Raw genomic sequence first — 23,969 nt, forward strand, 5'->3', positions numbered from 1 at the left:
TGTATATATCTACTAAGTCCCTTTCTTCCATTGTTTCCCTCAAATGAAGTATGTCCTTGCTAAGCTTGAGTCTGGTTGATCTATCAAGAGGTGACAAAGCAGTGTTGAAGTCTCCCACTAGTATTGTGTTGCTATTGATGTCTTTTTCCAAATCTATGAGTAGTTGTTTTAAGTACTTTGCTGGTCTCTCATTAGGTGCATATACATTTATTATTGTAAGTTCTTCCTGTTGTACAGATCCTCTGATCAATAAGAAATGGCCTTCACTGTCTCTTATGACCTTCCTCACTCTGAAATCGATGTGGTCTGATATAAGGATGGCTACCCCAGCTTTTTTATGGGATCTGTTTGCCTTAGGATTGTTTTCCAGCCTTTGACTCTGAGTCTGTGTTTGCTTTGACTATTGAGATGCGTTTCTTGCAGGCAGCAGAATGTTGGGTTCAATTTTCTAATCCATCCGGCCACTCTATGTCTTTTAATTGGTGCGTTTAGCCCATTGACATTGAGAGAGATTATTGTTATGGGATTTTGTCCCATTGTTCTGTTAAAGTTTGGTGTATTTGAGGGGCCTTTCTTGCCTTAAAGTAGCCCATTTAGTTGTTCTTGTAACCATGGTTTTGAGTCTATGAAGTTCCTGAGCTGTTGTTTGTCTGTGAAACTGTGTGTTGTTCCTTCTATTATGAATGAGAGTCTTGCTGGGAAAAGTATTTTTGGGGAGGCATTTATTTCATTGAGTTTTTTTACTATGTCCCACCACTGTTTTCGGGCCATGAGGGTTTCATCAGAAAAATCAGCTGTGAATTTTAAGGATGCTCCTTTGTAAGAGATTTCTTTCTTCGATCTTGCTGCTTTCAGAATTTTGTCTCTGTCTAAGGTTTTGGTCATTTTGATCAGAATGTGTGTTGGGGTATTTTTATTCGGATTTCTTCTAGCTGGTACCCTTCGGGCCTCCTGAATGTGGTCACAAGTTTTCTTCAGCTCTGGAAATGTTGTAGCAATGATTTCTTTGACAGTTTCTTCTTCATCGAGGTTTTCTTCCTTTCCCTCTGGGACTCCAATAATTCTTATGTTACCCCTCTTGGCTTCATCACGATCTTCTCTTGCCATCTGTTCCCGAATTGTGAGTCTCTTTTCCATTTTCTGCTCTTTTCTGGAGAGTCTCTGAACTTCATCTTCGAGCTCACTGATTCTGTTCTCAGCCGCTCTTACTCTGCTGCTGAGGCCTTCTACTGAGCTTTTCAATTCGCCTACGAGATTTTTCAGGTCTGACATTTCTGATTGCATTTTCTTCATTTCTGCCTTTAGATCCTCTTGTCTTCTATTGGCATTGTTTTCCATTGTTTCCTTTAATTCCCTAAGCATCCTAAGTAGCTCCCTTCTGAATTCCTTGTCAGAGAGGTTGTCTAACACTACAGTACTGTTGGTGTCATCTGGGCTCGACTCTTCAATATGAAAGTTTGGTGGGCTTTTGCGTTGCTTTACCATTGTGAGAGGTGTGGTTTAGTCCTTCACGTTCACTGTTACTATTCTGCTTGATATGCAGTGTGAGTTAAGATAGGCTTATGAGTTATTGGCTACTGTGTTTCTAGTGTCTGAGCTAAAATAGAGAAGTTTCCATCTAAGAAGTTAGCTTATGGTTCCTATGGCATATGTAGTGGGAAAATATTTCGCGGCCACGTCAGCGGCCGCGGCTCCGGAAAGAGTCCCTGGCACTGGGCGAGGAGTTGGGAAGGTCTCCTGTTTGGAATTGGAGCCGTTCAGCTTTGTTGTCCAGAGCTGGGCCTCTGTTTCCGTCCCACGCAGATCAGGGGTTGAAAAACGGCTGTCTAGGGGCTGTTTCTAGCTGCGCGTGCCCAGAAAGTGACCCAGGCCCATGGGGGCGGGCTGTACCTGTTGGAATTAGAGCCGTTCAGCTTTGTTGCCCAGAGCTGGGCCTCTGTGCCCGTCCCACGCAGATCAGGGGTTGAAAACCGGCTGTCTAGGGGCTGTTTCTAGCTGCGCATGCCCAGAAAGGGACCCAGGCCCTTGGGGGCAGGCTGTACCTGTTGGAATTGGAGCCGTTCAGCTTTGTTGCCCAGAGCTGGGCCTCTGTGCCCGTCCCACGCAGATCAGGGGTTGAAAACCGGCTGTCTAGGGGCTGTTTCTAGCTGCGCGTGCCCAGAAAGGGACCCAGGCCCTTGGGGGCGGGCTGTACCTGTTGGAATTGGAGCCTTTCAGCTTTGTTGCCCAGAGCTGGGCCTCTGTGCCCGTCCCACGCAGATCAGGGGTTGAAAACCGGCTGTCTAGGGGCTGTTTCTAGCTGTGCGTGCCCAGAAAGGGACCCAGGCCCTTGGGGGCAGTCTGTACCTGTTGGAATTGCAGCCGTTCAGCTTTGTTGCCCAGAGCTGGGCCTCTGTGCCCGTCAGGGTTTTTTTTTTTTTTTTTTGTATAGTTCCTTAACCTTTTTAGTTGATTCTATTATACTCTATTTTCTGAGGTATTATTGTGAATGGGATTGTTTTTCTCTATCTCTTTTTTCTCTTTCATTATTAATATATGGGAAAGCCATGTAGTACCAGATATTGATTTTGTAATATGCTACTTTACTAAACAAATCTATTGTTCCCAGGAGCTTTTTTGGAGATTCTTTGGGATTTTCTAAGTATAATATCATGTTATCTCCAAATAGTAAAAGCTTGAGTTCTTCCTTTTTTATATGGATGCCCTTGATATCTTTTTTTTTTTACCAAAATCATATGGCAAGTACTTCAAGTACTATGAAGAATAGGAGTGTTGAGAGTGGGTAACTTGTTTTGTGCCTGATTGTATTCTGGAATTCTATTTCATTGATTTCTGCTCCAAGCCTTTGGTTTTTCCCCGTTGAGAATAATACTTGCTGTGGGTTTGTGGTAATTTGCTTTGACTAGATTGAGGAAAGTACTTTCAACTCCCATTTTGTTGAGAGTTTTTCATCATGAATGGGTGCTGGATCTAATCAAATGCTTTATCTACATCTATTGATATGATCATATGATTTTTTATCTTTATTTTATTGAGATGGTGTATTCTGTTGATTGACTAGAGAATGTTAAGCCATCCTTGCATCCCCAAGCTAAACCTACTTGGTCATAGTGTGTGATCTTTTGTTGAGTTTCTAGATTCTCTTTGCTGGTATTTTCTTGAAAATTTTTGTATCTGTATTCACAAAGGAAAAAGGTGTGCAATTTTCTGTTTTTGTGGTGTCTCTGTCTATTTGAGTATTAGGGTGATCTTTGCCTCATAGAAACTATTTGGGAGTATTTATGTTTCTTCAATTTCCTGGAAAATCTTAAAAATGTTGGAAGCAGTTCCTCTTTAAAGGTTTGAAATAGTTCACTATTGAATCCATCTGGGCCCTGGATTCTGTTTGGGGGTATAATTTTGACCATCATTTCAATTTCCTTGGTAGTGATAGGTTCAAGTATTCCAAATCTTCTTGGTTCAGCCTTGGGAGGTAATTGGAATCCAATAATTTATCAATTTATTCAAGATTCTCTCATTTCCTGCTGCAAAGATTCTCAAAATAATCTCTGATGATCCTGTGGATTTCTGTACTTTCTATTAGGATACTCCCCTTTGCATTTCTGATTCGATTTATTAGAATTCTTTCTCTTTGTTTCTTTGAGAGGCTTCTCATGGTTTATTGATCTTATTTATTTTCTCAAAGAACCAGTTTTTGTTCTTATTGGTCTTCTGGATTGTATTTTGGGATTCTAGCTCATTGATGTCTGGTACAAGTTTTATTATTTCCTTCCTCCAGCCTAGTTTGGACTACTTTTGTTGGTTATTTTCCAAAATCTTTTTTTTTTATTTTTTTCATTTTTTTTTTATTTATTTATTGAATCACTGTGGGAAAGGTTACATAGCTTTCAGGTTTAGGTCTCAGTCATGCAAATATCAAACACATTTCCCTTTACCAATACTTATTTTTTACCATGAAGAACCCCAATAAAACCCCACCCTCCACCCCTCCCCGTCCCAGTGAGGCAGATGAATTCTAGTTAACACTCTATCTGCTTTGATTAGATTCATTGTTTCAATAAAAGATTCACCACTATTATTTAGAGTTTACACGCCCCCCCCAAATCAGACATGCTGAAAAAGCATTGTGAAGTGATTTGCTTTCTACAGCTGGGTTCAAGAATTAAATGTTGGTTTTGGATTTCTGCTATTTTACCTATTGACCCTGGAAGTATTTCTACTGAAAGTCAGATAGTTAAGAAATTGGTTTCTGTGTTCTGGAGTCGTGGCCGTGCTGGAGAGCCGCTCGCGGGGGGCAACCGGTGGCCTCGGTAGGGCGTGAAGGGCGGAGCGAAACGCCCCCCTTCCCATGAGGTTTTAGTCGCCCCCACACTCCCGGCTCATACCTGCTGTCCACAAGGCTCCCATGTGGCTGCCATCTTTCTTTCCAGAGAGGAGAGGGCGAATGGGGCAACACCCTTTCCCCTCCGGCAGACTTGATGGGCTGGATCAACGCATAGTCTGTTCACTTTTCTGCTCCAAGCTGCTGGGTTCTGCATTAAGTCCTTGTGCTTCTGGGGCCATGGCCGTGCTGGAGAGCCGCTCGCGGGGGGCGACTGGTGACCTCGGTAGGGCGTGAAGGACGGACCGGAACGCCCCCCGACCCATGAGGTTTTAGTCGCCCCCACTCCCCCGGCTCATACCTGCTGTCCACAAGGCTCCCATGTGGCCGCCATCTTTCTTTCCAGAGGGAGGAGGACGGAAGGGAGCAACACCCTTTCCTCTCTGGGCAGAAATGATTGCCTGGATTAACGCATAGTCCTTTCACTTTTCTGCTCCAAGCTGCTGGGTTCTGCATTAGGTCATTGTGCTTCTGGGGCTGTGGCTGTGCTGGAGAGCCGCTCGTGGGGGGCAACTGGTGGCCTCGGTAGGGAGTGAAGGGCGGACCGAAACGCCCCCCTTCCCATGAGGTTTTAGTCGCCCCCACACTCCCGGCTCATACCTGCTGTCCACAAGGCTCCCATGTGGCCGCCATCTTTCTTTCCAGAGAGGAGAGGGCGAATGGGGCAACACCCTTTCCCCTCCAGCAGACTTGATGGCCTGGATCAATGCATAGTCCGTTCACTTTTCTGCTCCAAGCGGCTGGGTTCTGCATTAAGTCCTTGTGCTTCTGGGGCCGTGGCTGTGCTGGAGAGCCGCTCGTGGGGGGCAACTGGTGACCTCAGTAGGGCGTGAAGGATGGACCGGAACGCCCCCCTTCCCATGAGGTTTTAGTCGCCCCCACACCCCCGGCTCATACCTGCTGTCCACAAGGCTCCCATGTGGCTGCCATCTTTCTTTCCAGAGGGAGGAGGGCGGAAGGAAGCAACACCCTTTCCCCTCTGGGCAGAAATGATTGCCTGGATTAACGCATAGTCCTTTCACTTTTCTGCTCCAAGCTGCTGGGTTCTGCATTAAGCCCTTGTGCTTCTGGGACTGTGGCCGTGCTGAGGAGCCGCTCGTTGGGGGAAACTGTTGACCTCGGTAGGGCGTGAAGGACGGACCGGAACGCCCCCCTTCTCGTGAGGTTTTAATCGCCCCCCCACACCCCCAGCTCATACCTGCTGTCCACAAGGCTCCCATGCGGCCGCCATCCTTCTTTCCTGAGAAGAGAGGGCGAATGGGGCAACACTCTTTCCCCTCTGGGCAGAAATGATGGCCTGGGTTAACTCATCGTCCGTTCACTTTTCTGCTCTAAGCTGCTGGGTTCTGCATTAAGTCCTTGTGTTTCTGGGGCTGTGGCCGTGCTCCAAACTTAACTCTGATTTTCAGGGAGAGAGATTGGGTGGTTTACTTCTCATTGATCACTTTGTATATAGAGAGATGTCCACGCGGCCGCGCGGTTTTGAGAAAAAGTCCTCGTTCCCGCATACTCGAGCTGTGTTTGTAGAGGCTTCTGGTCACCGGGGTTCCATCTGGGGGAGGCGGGATGCGGCACCTACTCCATCTGGAACTTGCCGGTGATCTCGGCTCTTTTTGGAGCCTGTTTTTTCTTTTTTTTTTTCCTCCGGGATCCCGCACCCTCCATGTGTTCCTTCTCTTATGCTGAACACTTCAAAGATGGCGCTGGGGGGCGGGCTGTTGGCGTGACTTCCGGGATCAGAGGTTACCTGGGAGGTGTAGTCCGGCAGATTTGAGGAAAAGTCCTCGTTCCCGCATACTCGAACTGTGTTTGTAGAGGATTCTGGTCACCGGGTTCCATCTTGGGGGGGGGGGGGGGGCGGGATGCGGCACCTACTCCATCTGGAACTTGCCGGTGATCTCGGCTCTTTTTGGAACCTGTTTTTTCTTTTTTTTTTTTCCTCCGGGATCCCGCACCCTCCATGTGTTCCTTCTCTTATGCTGAACCTATTTTCCAAAACCTTGAGCTCTAAATTATTCAGGTAGGCCCTTTCTTTCTTCCTGATGAAATCTGGCAGAGCTATAATCTTTCCTCTTAACACTGCTTTTGCTGTGTCCCACAAGTTATGGTAGCTCGTGTCCTCATTCTCATTTGTTTATGGAAACTTTTTATTTCCTCTTTGATTTCTTCCCTAAGCCAACGGTTGTTCATTACTTCCCTTAAAGAAAATATTTCCTTGCTGAGCTTCAGTCTGTTTGATCTATCGAGAAGTGACAAAGAAGTGTTGAAATCTACTACTAGTATTGTGTTGCTATCAATGTTTTTCTATAAGTTTATTAGAAGTTGTTTTAACGTATTTTGCTGGTCTGTCATTAGGATCATATACATTGAGGAAGGTGAGTTCTTTCTGATGTACATATCCCATGATCATTAAGAAATGACCTTCACTGTCTCTGATAACCTTTAGCCTGAAGTCCATGTGGTCTGATACTAGTATGGCCACTCCAGCTTTGTGGAGGTGATATTTTCTTGAAAACTTGTTTCCCAGCCTTTTACCTTTAGCCCATGGGTGCTTTGATTGTTCAGACATGTTTCTTGCAGGAAGCAGAATGTTGGGTTCAGTTTTCTAATTCATCTTCCTATTCTGTGCCTCTGAATTGGCACATTTAGTCCATTGACATTGAGAGAGATTGTTGTTTTGGGGATTTGTGCTCTCTTTATGTAGAATTTTTGTACTTCTGGGGATTGTCTTACCTTAAAGTAGACCTATTCATTCTTCTTTTAACAAAAATATGGAATGCTTTACAAGTTTGCATGTTATCTCTGTGCAAGGACCATGCTCATCATTGTATCATTTCAATTTTAGTATATGTGTTATCAAACCTAGTAGGAGTTAATTTTTCCATATTTTTCGCTTCTTATTACTTTGAGTGTTGTCCTTCCTCACTCCTATGGCAGACAATGATTCCTAATCAAGGAATGTATTTCAAAGCAGCATGAATAAATAGATTTAGAACTTTAATGTCCCAGAAATAAAAATATGGTTTTTACTATATTATCGTTTACCATACCCTAGGCATCAGTTTTACAAAATAATTCTTTTGGAAGATGGTATATGAGTTTGTTTAAGGTTGTTCCCTGAATCCTTCATTAAGAACATTAAAATAGAGCCTTTTGCTGTTCTCACCTCAGTCCTGTGTACATCTCCAGGAAAAGGTGGATGGTGTTGTCTGCACTTTGACCACCTTGAATGTATGTAGTATTTTTCTCCTGAAGGAAGAGGTGAGGATCATATTGATGATTTCATTCCACCTTATTACAAGTTCAACTTGAACGGAAGGTGAGACTCATGAGGCTCCTATAAAGGACAGAACAAAGGGTCTCAGTGAAGTTTAATGGCCAACTCACATTAACAACATAGATGACTCAAAGTAACCTGTGTGCATCTTTGTGTATAGTGAGTTTCATATCTACTGATAGTGATTCTCAGTCATGACACATGGGCAAAACAGACCTGTAATTAAAAATCTAGTTCTCTGAGCAGAGTGGGGTCTCTGAGGTGATTGAACAAGTGTGTAGTAATTTATTACTAAGCACATAAGTATTTTGAATGATGTGTACTTTTCGATCTAAAATTAATTCTAAATATGTCTAAAATGACAGTGTCCTGACCTCGCACATGGCTTTCCTCACCGAGGCCCCTTGGAGGTGCCGGGGTGAATTTCCCTCACCGACCTGATTAGAGCCCCGGCAGCTGAAGACCTCTGCAACAAGCCATAGGTACGCTTAAGACCACCCTTCCCAAGCTTGAAGGAGCCTCATGCATGAAGGAACTGAAAGAGGAACCCAGATGTGCGGGACTGGGGGATGAGAACTCCATGGCTGCTCAGATCAAGACTGTGCCCCCTCCTTTCAGATCCCCCATCTTCTAATAATTAAGTGCTACAACCACGAACTGCCCCTGGATCCATGTAATGCCATCAATGGCCAACATCCTGAGACTGGATCTTATTTAGAAAACAGCAACTCTGATTGTCCAGTTCTCACTCTCAGAGGACCTGGTAGGCTTCTGTGAGTATTTTGCCCGCATGGCGGAGTCTTTGTTTCTGGTCACTGTTTCTTTTGAGGTACAGAAGCTGCTTAATTTAAGATAGTCCCCTTTGTTTTTCTCTGTTTCCAGTTGCTTGGCAAGTGGCGTGTTATATTTGAAGATACCTTTAGTTTCAATGTCGTGGAGGGATTTGCCGACCTTGTCATCAATGAACCTGAGGGATTCTGGTCTGATGTTGAGGCCTTTGACCCATTTTTATCTGACTTTTGTGCATGGTGTTAGGTAGAGGTCTGAGCCATTTTTTTTGCATGTAGCTTTCCAGTTTTTTCTGCAACGTTTGTTCAGGAGGACTCTCTTGATCCACTTCACATTTCTTGCTCCCTTATCAAAGATTAGATGATTATATATTTGAGGGTGTGTGTCAGTATATTCAATCCTTTTCCATTGGTCTGGAGCTCTGCCTTTGTTTCAGTCCCATGCTGTTCTCATTATTATCGTTTGTAGTAGAGTTTGCGGTTGGGGAAGGTGATGCCTCCATTGTCTTTTCCCCAAGAATTGCTTTAGCTATTCGTGTGCGTTTGTTGTTCCATGTGAATTTCAGGAGTGCTTTGAAGAATGTCATGGGTATCTTTACAGGGATCAAGTTGAATTTTTACAATGCTTCGTGGAGAATTGCCATTTTGACAATGTTAAATCTCCCATTCCATATGCAGTATATATGTTTCCATTTCCTCGTGTCTTTTTTAATTTCCTGATGTATAGGTCCTTTACCTCTTTAGTTAAGCTGATTCCAAGGTTCTTGATTTTCTGCGGCACGATTGTGAATGGGATTGCTTTTTCATGTCACTTTCTTCTCTCTCATTACTTGCATATAAAAAAGGCATAGACTTTTGGGTATTGAGTTTATAGCCTGCAATTTTACTATAAATGTCTATTGTCTCTGGGAATTTTTCGTAGAGATTTTAGTATTCTCTGAATATAGTATGATATCTTCTGTGAATAGTGAGAGATGATTTCTAACTTTCAAACATGAAAAACCCTTAATATCTTTTTCTTATCTATTTTCTCTTCCAAGTACTTCCAGTACTACATTGAACAGAAGTGCCAAAATGAATTTTTACTTAGCACATTCTGTCTGTAAATTTCTATGCTAAGAACTGTGGAATAAACAGTGATATCTTAGTAATTTACAAGTAAATTATGAAGACAGATAATTTAAAAGAATTTCGTTGTATAAATTTCCAAAATGTGTAGTTTTTATTAAATATATTAAGAATAAATCGTAGGTCTTGATTATACCATGAAGATTATTTTCCTGTTAGAAGTTACCCTTCTAAAATGCAAGAAAGAGACACATTTTGAAAATGTTGATTATTCGTTCATTAATTCAAAGAATATTTGTTAGTCTGGTGGTGCAGTGCCTGCAGGAAGTCAACCTGTACCCTCAGGTGAGTACATCAACAGTCTGATGGTGTCTTCATGCTTCCTGATAACCTCAAATGGCCACTGTGCCTCTGGCTGGCTTCCAACAACTCAGGACTACGTTTCCCGAGAAATTAAACTCCCAAAAGATATGTGGGAGCCATGTTCACAAACCACCCCTGGCTCAGCTATACAAGCTAATGCATTGGTCTTGTTTCAGAGACCCATAGACAAATCTGGAACATATCAACAGCCACTGTTAACCTTGGACCTGCAAAAGGCTGAACACACTAGGGTAAATCGGAGGGAGGCAGGTTAGTTTGGTGCCCACCCAACCAGAACCCAGTGCAGCCACTTGCTCCCACAATCCAAAATCGCCACCATGCTCTCCTCTGGTTTCCATCGTCTCAGGATGGCTCTCACTGAAATATAAAAGCTGAAAATTCAGATATGCGGGTTTTGTGACTGAAATCTCCAGGCTTTCTCTGGGCAGAATGGGAATCCCACCCCCACTGCCCTGTACTTATGGAAGCCTCAGCATTCATTTCCATACCTCAAAGCTACTCCAGGCTTACCTTCCTGATAAAAATGCTAAATTCCTTGAACAAACATGATGACCTCTTAGTACCTGTACGAGACCCTTAATGCACAAAATAAAAAGGAGACAGAGAGAAAGAATTAAAGAGCCTGCCATAGAGACACACTGGGGGTGGGTGTAGGGTGTTGGGGGATGGTTTTAGGGAACCAGGAATATTGGTTTTGGGAAATGTACACTAGAGAAGGGACGGATGTTGGATCGTTGTATGACTGGAAGCAAATTATGAATAGATTTGCAATGGTCTATCTCACAGATATTGGATAAAATATTAAAAATATATATCCTTCATTTGTACCTCAGAATACTGATGGAACTTTAAAACCCAGCATATGTATTTTTGTGTTCTCTGTAGGAAAAAAAATGTTTCTCAGCTGTGTGCCAATAGCTTGTAGAAATCTAAACCCAAAGATATATCAATGACTGTGTTTGGCATGAATACTGTAATTGCAGCTATGTTATGTTTTAGAATCAGTTCATGCACAAGACCTCAAGAGGAGCAGTGGCAACGTGCACCAATGTTGAATGGATAATGTTTCAGGAGCTTACAAGGGAGATGGGAAGATTTGGCATGAGTAAAGGGAAGAAACAGAAGAGTGAAGTACTAATAAGTATCATGAGAAAAATGCAAGGGAGGACATTTCCTGGCAAGTGTCACACTCTGTTGAGCTTCTGGTGAGGATAAGTATTAGAAAGTATCTTTCACATTTAGTAGTAAAAAGGTATATTTGATGGTTGTATTTAAAATTTACTTTAACTATTAGAATTACCAAGAGATACAAAGTTACAAAGGTGCTCATAATTGAGTTTCAGTCATCTAATGTTCTAGAACCTTTCCAGTATATTGGGACATTTTTGAAGGAATATCCCTGGTGCGAAGACTAGGGCATCTGAATCTTAACACATTTCACCAAATATATGATCTGTACTCACATGATTTACACTGTCTCCCCTGCTCTTTGATTTATGTTTTCATGCAATATTTCCTTGTGAACCTCACCTCAAGTGAGGCTCCCTATTTAAGACAAGTACATGTTTCTGGGGCACTACATATTTTTTGGTTGCTGGGAGAGTCTGTAAAGCAATGCTCAGGAGGTGTGGGGGCCCCACAGACAATTTTCAGAAAACGTGGCTATGGTGCTTGGGGTCCTCTGAGGCTATACAGCCTTTGATACTCTGGCAATCAGGTGGTGCTGGGAGTCAAATTGAGTGCATGTGAGACAAGTTCCATAAGCACTACACTATCTCCTGCGGCCCTGGGTATTAGATTTATGTCAGCATTCTGAGGTCCTCCCTTTTGTCAGAAAGCAGGGACTTGTGCAGGAGAAAGTGGAAGAGACTTTAGGGTTTAGCTAGGTTGACTGAGTAGCTGGTGATACCATTAAGATTGGAACATAAAGTAAAAATAAAACAAGAGCCCCGTGCCTTTTCCCGCTGAACTCGACACCCTCCACAGGAGTACACCTGCGGGGAAAACCTGCAGCAGCTCCTTTGGACTATCCATCACCTTATCAGACCCTCCCCTCCAGGTGCGTAGAGGGAGCACCAGCCGGTTCACCACTCCTCCACTCCTCACCCCCAGCCCCCCGCCTTTTCCTGCAGAACTGGACACCCTCCAGCAGGGGAAACCTGAGGCAGCTACATGGGATTTTCCATTGCTCTTCCTACATTCCAGGATCCTGGGTGGGAGTGACCCTGGGATCAGAAAAGAGAGCCAAGAAAATACAAGAAGAAAAGAGAACAGAATTTTAAAAAGCTACAAAAAGAAGATTCACAAATAAAGGATTCAGTGGATGAAATTAAAAAGTTAGTAAGTGCCCTGAGCAATAGGATAAGTGCAGCTGACGAGAGGATCAGCGAGCTTGAAGATGAGCAACAGAAATCCCACTGGGAAGAACAAGCAATAGGAAAAGACCTTAAAATGGCTCTAAGTAGAATCAGAGACATAGTGGATGACGCCAAGAGGAACAACATTACAATCATTGGTTTACCAGAAGGACAGGGAAACAACCCCAATGAAAAAGCTAGAGTAAAAGAAACCATTGCTGAAAAGTTCCCAGATTTAAGGAAAGCAGACATCCAGATCCAAGGAGCCAGAAGGGTACCAGCTAAAAGAGACCCCAGAAAAAACACTCCAAGCATATCATAGTCAGAACGATGGATGCTGTGGACAGAGACACAATATTACAAGCAGCAAGGTCAAAGAAGGAAATTACATACAAAGGAGCACCCTTTAGATTCACAGCAGACCTATCAGTGGAAACCCTCAAAACCGAAGGCAATGGTTGTATATAGTGAAAAAATTCAAAGAAATGAACGCCTCACCGAGAATACTCTATCCAGCTAAACTCTCACTCAAATTCGATGGAACGATACACCACTTTTTAGATAAACACAAACTCAGGAACTTCATACACTCAAAACCAAATCTAAAAGAAGAACTAAAGGGGCTCCTGTAAGAAAAGAAGGAAAACACGTGTAAACACAATCAACTCCTACAGGAAGATGGCAGAAAACCCCATGACAATACTCTCCCTTAATGTCAATGTCTAAATGCACCAACCAAGAGACACAGAGGGGCAAAATGGATCCAGAAACTGAAACCAGCATTCTTCTATCTACAAGAAACTCATCTGAACAATCAGAGCAAACACAGACTCAAAGTGAAAGGATGGAAAACAATCCTGCAAGCAAACAGCTCCATCACAAAAGCTAGGATGGCCACACTAGTATCCGACAACATTAATGTCAGGCTGAAAAAGATTAGAAGGGACAGCCAAGGCCACTTTCTCTTCATCAAGTGATACATACAACAGGAAGAAATCATACTCTTATATGTATAAGTACCTAATGAAGGAACAGCTAGATACTTAAAACAACTGCTAACAGATTTTAAAGAGGAGAGTGCTAGCAACACAATAGTAGATGGAGACTTCAACATCGCCTTATCACCTCTGGATAGATCAACAAGAACAAAACTCAGCAAGGAAACATTGGCTTTGAATGAAGAAATAGAAGAGAAAGTACTTATAGACCTATACAGGGCTTTACACGCCCCAAAGAAAGAATACACATTCTTCTCCAGTGCTCCTGGAACAATTTCCAAAATCGGCTATGTGCTAGGCCACAAAACATACCTCAATAGAATCAGGAAGATACAAAGAGTATCAACAATCTTTTCAGACCATGATGCACTGAGGATAGATGTGAATCACACACAGACACGGACAACCAAATCGAACACCTGGAAAATAACCAAGTCACTGCTGAACAATGTGTGGGTCAAGAAGGACGTCAAGGAAGAAATCAAAAGATACCTGGAAACAAATGAGAACGAAGACACGAACTACCAGAGCTTATTGGATGCAGCTAAAGCCCTATTAAGGGAAAAATTCATAGCTCTGCAAGCATATCTATGGACGGAAGAAAAGATGCACATAAGCAACTTATTTCACAGCTCAAGATCTTATAAAAGGATCAAGAAAAGGAGCCTAAATCGGGCAGAAGGACAGAGATCATAAAACTTAGAGCAGAAATCAACGACATGGAAACCTAAGAAACAATCCAAAAGATCAATGAAACCAAGAGCTGGTTCTTTGAGAAAATAAACAAGATAGATAAACCACTAGCAACACTCACAAAGAAACAGAGAGAGAGAAAACTAATAAACCGAATCAGAAATAAAAATGGAGATATCACAATGGAAACCAAAGAAATTCAAAAGATCATCAGAGACTACTTTGAAAGTCTGTATGCCAAGAAAAAAGAGAAGTTAGAAGAAATGGATAAATTCCTGGATTCCAATAATCTCCCAAAAATGAGTCAAGAGGATATAAAATACTTGAATAGACCTAGTCATAAAAATGAAATTGAAACTGTAATCAAAATTCTTCCCAAAAACAAAAGCCCAGGTCCAGACGGATTCACTACCGAATTTTTCCAAACATTTAAAGAGGATCTACTGCCCGTCCTCCTCAAACATTTCCAGGAAATTGAAAAAACAGAAACTCTCCCAAACAGTTTCTATGAATCCCATATCTCTCTAATACCAAATGGAAACTAAGACACCACGAGAGAAGAAAACTACAGGCCGATATCACTGATGAACACGGATGAGAAAATTCTGAACAAAACACTAGCAAGGAGAACTCAGCAGCTCATCAAAAAGATCTTACACCATGACCAAGTGGGATTCATCCTGGGGATGCAAGGATGGTTTAACATTCAGAAATCAATCAACATAATCCATCATATCAACAAAAGATAAAAATCATATGATCATATCAATAGATGTAGAGAAAGCAATTGAGAAGATCCAGCATCCGTTTATGATGAAAACCCTCGCAAAATTGGGGATAGAGGGGACTTACCCCAATATAGTTAAAGCCAGCTACCACAAGCATACAGCAAGCATCATCCTCAATGGGGAAAATCTGAGAGCGGTCACCCTAAGATCAGCAATGAGATAAGGATTCTGACTCTCTCAACTGCTGTTGAACATATTACTGGAAATACTAGCAATAGCAATTAGGCAAGCAAAAGAGATTAAGGCCATCCAAATAGGAAAGGAAGAAATCAAGCTCTCACTATTCGCAAATGATATGATATTATACTTAAAGAACCCTAAAAACTCTACCAAGAAACTCCTAGAAATGATAGACTCGAGAGTAAAGTTAAAGGTATAAAATAAATACCTAAAATTCCATGGCTTTACTACACACAAATGCTGAGAGAGAAGAAAATGACAAGATGAAAACAATCCCATTCACATTTGTGTGCCAGAAAATCAACTACATAGGAATTAGTTTAACTAATGAAGTAGAGGAACTGTACAAAGAAAACTACAAAACGCTGCTTCCTAAAATAAAAGAGGAAGAGAGGAAATGGAAAAATATCCCCTGTTCATGGATCTGGAGAATTTATATTGTCAAAATGGCAATACATCCAAAAGCACTGTACAAATTCAATGCGATCCCTATTAGGTTATGGATGACATTCTTCAAAGAATTGGAGCAAACACTCCTGAAATTTATATGGAACAATAAGCCCCCACGAAGAGCTAAAGCAAGTCTTGGTTAAAAGAAAAAGGGAGGAATTAACCTCCCGAACCTCAAACTTTACTAAAAGTAGTAATAATTAAAAAAGCATGATACTGGAAAAAAGGTAGAGCTCCAGAGCTATGGAATGGGGTTGAATATACTGACATCTCCCCTCAAACATATGACCATCTAATCTTTGAAAAAGGGGCAAGAAATGTGAAGTGGAGTAAGGAAAGTCTTTTTAACAAATGGTGCTGGCAAAACTGGACGACTACGTGCAAACTACTGGGCTTCGATCTCTGCCTAACACAATGTACAAAAGTAAGATGAAAATGGATCAAAGACCTAAACATCAGACCGGAACCCATAAGGTACATTGAAGACAAAGTTGGCAAAACCCTCCAAGACATTGAAGCTAATGGTATCTTCATGGATGTCACATCACTGGCCAAGCAAGTGGGAATATCTTAAACTAAGAAGCTTCTGCACCTCAAAAGAAACAATGACTAAAATACAGAGAGAGTCTACAGAATGAGGAAGGATATTCTCCAAATACACATCTGAGAAGGGGTTGATATCAAATATATACAAAGTACTGATTGAACTCCACAAGAAGAAAACATCCAACCCCAACAAAAAATGGGGCAACGAAATGAACAGAGACTTAATCAAAGAAGAAATCCGAATGGCTAAAAGGCACATGAGAAAATGCTCTACATCTTTAATCATCAGGGAGATGCGGATCAAAACAACAATGAGATATCATTTCACACCACAGACACTGGCCCACATTCAAAAAAACAAAGGCAACCTTTGTTGGCACGATGTGGCGACAATTGGACCCTCCTTCACTGCTGGTGGTAATGCCGACTGGCTCAACCCTTTCGGAAAAAAGTAGAGATGATTCTCAAAAAATTAGAATTTCAGCTCCCATTTGACCCACCAATACCACTCCTGGGAATATACCTCGGAGAAGCAAAAAAGGATAGTCGAAGTGACCCCTGCACTTATTTTTTCATTGCAGTAAAGGTAAGGTAAAGGTAAAGGCCCTCCCGTTGATCGTCGATTTGCTCGAGCGGGCCCAGTAATGTCTCCATTGGAGACTTTGTTGTTACTGTGTCTGGCATATCGAATACACTCGGTAGCTTGCCGGGCTAGCTAGAATATGGAAAAAAACCCGATTGCCTGAGAATAGATGACTGGTTACAGAAACGTTGGTACATCTACACAGTGGAGTACTATGTGGCAGTTAGAAAAAAATGAAGTCATGAAATTTTCTTACAAGTGGTACTGCATGGAAAATATTATGCTAAGCGAAATGAGTCAGAAAGAGAGGGACACACATAGAAAGACTGCATTCAACTGGTTAACATAAAGTAGCAAACTAAGAGAATAACAACAAGAACAGCTGTGATAAATACCAGGTTCTTCACTCCATGGCTTAGATACCAGCCTCATACTCTAGGGGTAAAGGCAGCTCAGATAGAGAAGGGAGCACCAAAAAAAGGGTGCTGAGAAGATCCACCCAGAATGGGAGATGCATGCTGACAGCAGTCTATAGACAGAACATGATTGCCACCCAAAGTCTCTCCTACAGATTATAGCACCGAAAAGGAAAGATAGAAGAAAAGGGAGTGCCCTGCCACAAAGGCAGGGCAGGATGGGGGATAGGGGGTGTGAGTGATACTGGGAGTGGTAGGGGTGAAGGATGGGCTCTGGTGTTGGGGTGGGTACTCAATCATTGTATAACTGAAACCCAAGCACACAACTTGTAAGTCCACAACTGTAACTCATGGTGTTTAATAAAACAAAACAAAACAAAATAAAACAAGAGAAAGGTCTAACAATAGCAAACAGGATTGTAGTACCCAAAACATTTGGAAACAGGAACATTGGCAAGTATTTTTAAATAAGCATCCAGGAGAGGATGTAGCATTGTGAGTGAACAAATCTACTGTATGGATTCATCTCATCCTCGAAATGGAAAATGACAATGTGTTACAGTTACAAATTTTCAAATAAGATATATATACCATCAACTTTTTGCTGTGTTTCTATGCTTTGCCAAGTATGATTCTAATTTTTAAATTTACTTCAATAATTAAAACAGTATTGGCCTGCATTAATCATTTTAATTAATGTTTTATTGAAATGTTTTTAAAATTATTAAAAATGTTTTATTAAAATGTCATTTTAAAAAACAAACATATAGTCCAAACAGCTATTGCAGTATGTAGAGGGTGTGTACCTTGTATGCAGATAACCTGAGCTCAGTCCCCAGAACCCTGAGCATGCCAGGAGTGATCTCTGGCTACAGAGTGGGAAGTGAGCCCGGAGCACATCTAGGTGCACTCCCCTCCCCACAAAAAAGGAAGAAAAGAAAAGAAAAACATATAAATGATTCTTGAGTAACATAGAGAATAAGAGTGCTAACTCCTATATAACTTTTGAAAATCGTCAAATTTAAGAGATAGTCTGCTATTGGCCAAGAAGATGGTTTTTTAAAATACAAATTATCGACCATCTATCTTCACTCCCATTCCTTCCCATTCCAGTTGTCGCATGATGTTCTCAAGGGTGGTAATGAGGAGTTTCGGTGAAATGGTATCACCCTGCCGCACCCCTCTCTTGACATCAATGATCACTACTTTGTAGAATGGTGAGATCCTGGTAGTGAATCCGCAATACAGCTCACGGAGGATCCTGATGTATTGGGCTTGAATACCCTGATTGGCTAGGGCTTCAATGACCGCTTCCATCTCAACAGAAGCAAAAGCCGTCTTTAAATCAATGAACATTAAACAGCGGCCTCTTCAACTCCCGAGAAACCTCAATGAGCTTGGTTATCGTGTGGATATGGTCGATGGTGCTGAATCCTTTGCGGAACCCTGCTTGCTCGTATGGTTGTCCTTCATCTAGTGTTCTGCCAATCCTATTTAGGATGACTCGAGTGAACAACTTGTAGATGACAGACAATAGGCAGATCGGGTGATAGTTGCCAATGTCATGGATGTCTCCCTTCTTGAACAGTAGTACAGTCCTGCTGGTTTTCCATTGGGACGGAATCTTGCATTCAGACAGGTAGCAAGTGAAGAGCCAAGCCAGTGTATTGATGAGTACTGACTGCAGGTTCTTCAGGTGTTCAGGTCTGACCTTGTCTGGGCCGGGTGCTATTTCTTTCTTTACCGATGAAATGGAGTGTCGGATTTCGGAAGGGAGAACTTTGGGAACTACATATCCATCCTGTGGAATTTGGTATGTCGGCAAGTGGACATGGCTATCGAAGAGATTTGAGTAGAAGTCATGGATAATCTTCTCCATTGCCGTTCTGGAGGATGTGATGGATCCATCGGGACGTCGGAGGGCAGTCATCTTGGTCTTATAGTTGGCGAAGGACAGGCAGGCGTTACGAATACTTTTCCCGGCTTCTGCCGCATCTACCAGTACTTCTGCTCTTCTCTCTTTGAGGTCTTCTTTGTTCGCATCTCTGCACTGCTTTGCGAGCTTGAACATTAGCTTGCGGTTCCCTGAGGCATGCGCCAAACCACGCTGGCAAATTAGCTCAAGTGTTTTCGAAGATAGGCGATTTTTATTGGCTATCTCTCTCTTGGCGTTCCTCGCACATTCATGGAGGTGCTGAACCAGTCGATCGTATTCCTCGTCAATGTTGTCAACAATGGCATCTTCACATGTTGCCGCAATAGTAGCAAAGAGTTCCCAGTTGGTGGTCATTCTGGGAGTTCTCTTTTTGAACTTTTCAGCCCTTTCTCCCCGCTCTGTGAAGTAGAATTTTGCACGAAGGAGACGGTGGTCCGATGCCGTTCGAAATTTTGGGACAACAGCAACATCAGTCAGGCAAAACCATTGATTGAATATGATGTGATCTATTTCGTTGGGGAATCGTCCACCGGGGACTCCCATGTCCATCATTTAGATTCTGCCTTCTGGAACTGTGAGTTACCATGAATGGTCTTGGTCAACATGATGGATTCAGATAGTCTCTCACCCTGTTTGTTCCATTCTAGGCCATGGATCCCGATGTGAAGTTCTTCAGCTGATCTTCTCGGTCCTATCTTGGCATTAAAATCACCCACAATGATCTTGTAGAAGGTGTGGTCTTCTTTATAGAACTCCTCTAGCTCCATGTAGAACTTCTCTATTTCTCTTTCATCATAATGAGATGTTGGTGCGTAGACAACGAAGATAGTGTGGTCTGTAAACCTGTAAATTTGATACATTTAAAATTTATAATGGATTTTACAATAGTCTTTCAATTATGTATTTACATTAGTCCATATACAAGCATGATTTTTAAACAATAAATTTCAGTGACAATAAAATTTTGGAGTTTTTCATAATTGTAATGATTTACTGCTCAGTCTATATTGATGTGAACATTTTTATCTATTTGTCTAATTTTCTGATTGTTTATTTAATATCAGTAGTTAACAGCTAAATTACCGATGACTGATTATGTGGCTCAGGGCTAAAGCACTTGGGTTGCGTGTATGAAACTTTGGGTTGGCCTCCTGCAAGGCAAATGCCGTACCCACTGTGCTGCAAAAGTTATATAAAATATACTAATAATAAGACCTAATGATGTTGGTGAAGAGTGCAATATAAATGATTATTTAGTAATTTTCTTGATTTGTTAATGAAATGTGTAAGCTCTTGATTATAATGGGAGTATTTTTCTAACATAAGAGTCTGAGGAAGGTGAAACTTTTATAACTGTCCTGTAGGATTCCATCTCCATAGCCTGCTTCATTCTACCTCTCTCTCTATCCAATCCAGTCTTCTTCTTGGGAATCTGACCTCCTGATTGGCTAGCCTCTACCTTTCAACTGCCTACTTTATGACATCATTCTCCCACCCAACCAACCACCAACTGGTAGAATCTTGGGGTTGGTACCGCTTGACCTTGAGCCTGGAAGGTGGTGGCGGAAAGAGATGGTCCTAGGAGAGTTAATGGAGTGATGGATGGATGGGAAGGAAACCGGGAAGGGTAGGGAGTTGGACAGCTGGTGATCAGCATGGGAGATTTGGTAGATGTTTTCTAAATACTTTAACATGTTTTTCGTAAATGATATGCAAAACAAAAATACGAAAATAAGATAGGTTCCAAAGAAGAGGTTACATATAAGACCGAGAGAGCTGAAAGGGCTGGCATTCCTTCTGGAGCTTTCAATCATACCATTTACTAAAGATGATATTTTCACATCATTTAGCTGTGGAGAGGAATAGTGAGAAACAGAATGCCACCAGAAAAGCAATCTGGATGACCACCTTTCATAAATGCCAGGTGAAATGTGTTCACATGTATCCCAAGTGCAAGTGGATTAACTGGAACATATATTTCACTAAGTCTGCTTGGTACCAGTAACTTCTTTGGAGGACATGGAGGAAAACAAATGCAGTTTCTGACAGACCTGAGACTAAACTGCTAACAAATTTTCCCAGGAAAGGGTAGTTGACTGGCTGGGAACAGAAAAACTTGAAAAGTGTTTTGCTACATTTCATGTATGGCTTGAGGAAAATGATCCCAGTCATCTCTCAAAACAAACAAGCTTCAACTCCCTTCAAGGACAGTTGTATTCAGTGAGGAAAAAATGCAGGGAGAAAAGTCTGAAATGATGGGAAAAGAGACAGTAAGTGCAAAAGGAAGGACTTGAAATTTGGGTTCCTCTGAAAACAAAGCTTGAAACCACAAGATCTGGTGAGCACACGTTTTACTGGGAATGGGATCTGAGGAGGATAGGAATGATATCAGGGATGTGAACAAGGAACATCCAAGTTAAGGAAGACTTAGCTAGCTGATTACCCCATGGGCAACATGGTTCCAAGACTACCAGAACTTAGCAAGGAATTTACTTTAATTTTCTTTCTTTTATATGGTCACTTACAACATGTATTCTTTGACTTCTTCAACAGAATTTGCAAATGATTTTTAATTATTAAAAAAGTTTTATTAACATGTCTTTATTAAAAGGAAACATATAGGCCAAAGAGCTAGTGCAGTATGAAGAGGGTGTTTACCTTGTATGCAGCTAACCTGAGCTTAGTCCCCAGAACCCTGACCCTGCCAGTAGTGATCTCTGGATACAGAGTTAGAAGTGAGCCCAGAGCACATCTGGGTATGCTCCCCTCTCACAAAAAAGGAAGAAAAGAAAAGAAAAACATATAACTGATTCTTGAGTAACATAGAGGTTAAGGGTGCCAACTGCTATATAACTTTTGAAAACCCCCAAATTTAAGAGATAGTCTGCTGTTGACCAAGAAGATGATTTTTTAATAATATTTACTCACATTGTCTGCAAGTAATGCTATTTGTGGCCTGTAAATCTGTAAATTTTGATACATTTTAAAAAAATTATAATAGATTTTATAATGGACTTTATAATGAATTTGTATTTTAGAGTAATAAGTGATAAATTGTCTTTCTGTTTTTGTGGGGTATTTTGACCATAGTATGTGGTGCTTGGGACTTCTGACTCTGTGCTCAAGTGCCATTCCTGGTGATGCCAGCCATTAAGTTCAGTTGACTGTGTTCATGGTAAGTGCTTTAACCCCTCTACTAATTCTGGGGGCCCAATCAAATAAATTATCTGCATATATTTTATACATGCTTGGCATACTTTGTCTTAGATTTTTTGATATTTCGAGGATATATTGATCGTCTTTAATTATTTTACATCAATACCAATCTCCAAAAAAGTTTCAAAATATAATTATTGACAAAAAATCATATAGAGGTCCAAATTTGTATTGTTGATGGGATAACTATATTAAGAAGAAAATAGAACCACAATAAACATACAAGTAAAATGAAGGTACATTTCTTTGGAGTCTTTCAATTATGTATTTATATTTGTATATATACAAGTATAATCTTTGAAAAATAAATCTCAGATACTATAACATTTTATTGACTTTTTTTATAATTGCAATGTTTTATTGCTAAGATGATATTGTTGTGAACATTTATATCTATTTGTCTACTTTTCTGATTGTTAACTTAAGATCTGATATTAAAAGCTAACTTACTAGGGCTCGAGCCATAGCACAGCTGGTAGGATGTTTACCTTGCAAGCGGCCGACCTGGGTTCAATTCCCAGCATACCATGTTTCCCTGAGCACCGCAAGGGGTAATTCCTGAGTGCAGAGCCAGGAGTAATACCTGTGCATCGCGAGGTGTGACCCAAAAAGAAAAAAAAAGCTAACTTACTTATGACTGGGTATGTAGCTCAGGGCTAAAGCACTTGGCTTGCAAGTATGAAATTTTGGGTTCTATTCCTCACACTATAGAAAAAAAACCAAAATCACTGACTATGGTTGAAAACATATCTCAGTGGTAAAATATTTGCCTCACATTTGTGAGGTTATGGGTTTGATCCCTGAATTTCCATATACGCTCACAAAAGCTAATTTACTTAAAGAATATTAAACTGCTTAAACCCAAGTACATATTGCCGTACTATTATACAGATTTATTTCTCAATAAAATAACTTGAAAAGGTCTATTTTTAGCATCTTTGCTAGGAAAAGATGTTACCCGATTTTTAAATGTTTGTAATTTGGGGACACATTTTAATTTGTCATTTTATTTTTTGCTCTTTGTCTACTAGTGAGCTTGAAAATTGCTCTTGTGTTTACGAGGAATTTACACTTCTTTCAATAGAGATTATATGATCATGGTTTATGCTTATTTTTTCTATACAAGTTTAATAGGTAAATATTGATTTATTTCACAGCAGTAATTTATTAAAAACATTCATCATTTGCCTATCATATTAATTGCCATTAGTTGTTTGTTTTGCTTGTTTTTTGATCACTTAGTTTACATTTTATCTTTTCTTTCAGATTGTAAGATTTTCACACAAATGAGCATATGTTTTTCTTTATATTCTACAGTTTTAGATTGAGAACAACTGTTTGTTTTGTAAAATAAGATACTTGTGCATTTACAATTTCTTCTCATTATTTTTACATTTTAACACATCTCGATTCATCTACAATTTGTCATAGTAAGTGTTGTCATATTGAAAGAAACCATCATTATTTTCAATCATAGCACTGTAGCACTATCCTCCCGTGGTTCGTCCATTTGCTCGAGTGGGCACCAGTAACTTCTTACAACAGATTGTGAGACTTGTTGTTACTGGTTTTGGCCTATTGAATACGTCATGGGTAGCTTGCCAGGCTTTTGCTATGAGGGCAAAATATTCTGGGTATCTGGGTATCTTGCCGGGCAGAGGAATAGGAATCAGGTTTGGCCTCCTGCAAGGCAAATGCCCTACCCGCTGGATGTAAACGTTATATAAAAATACTAGGAATACCGAATGTTGTTTCTTTAACAGTGCAATAAAAATGATTATTTAGTAATTTTCTTGATTTATTAAAGAAATATGTAAGCTCTTGATTATAATGGGAGTAGTTTTCTAACACAATAGTCTGAGGAATTTGAAACTGTTATAACTGTTTTGTAGGATTCCATCTCCCTAG

General features: G+C 41.0%; 1 pseudogene; it reads right to left on the minus strand.

Annotated features, from left to right (window-relative positions):
- Nucleotides 1-7,146: 7,146 nt before the first annotated feature.
- On the minus strand, nucleotides 7,147-7,243 carry LOC130033796 (uncharacterized; annotated as a pseudogene).
- Between the last annotated feature and the right edge of the window lie 16,726 nt (nucleotides 7,244-23,969).

This window comes from Sorex fumeus, unplaced genomic scaffold, assembly GCF_029834395.1.
Source record: "Sorex fumeus unplaced genomic scaffold, SorFum_2.1 ptg000054l, whole genome shotgun sequence".
NCBI lineage: Eukaryota > Metazoa > Chordata > Mammalia > Eulipotyphla > Soricidae > Sorex > Sorex fumeus.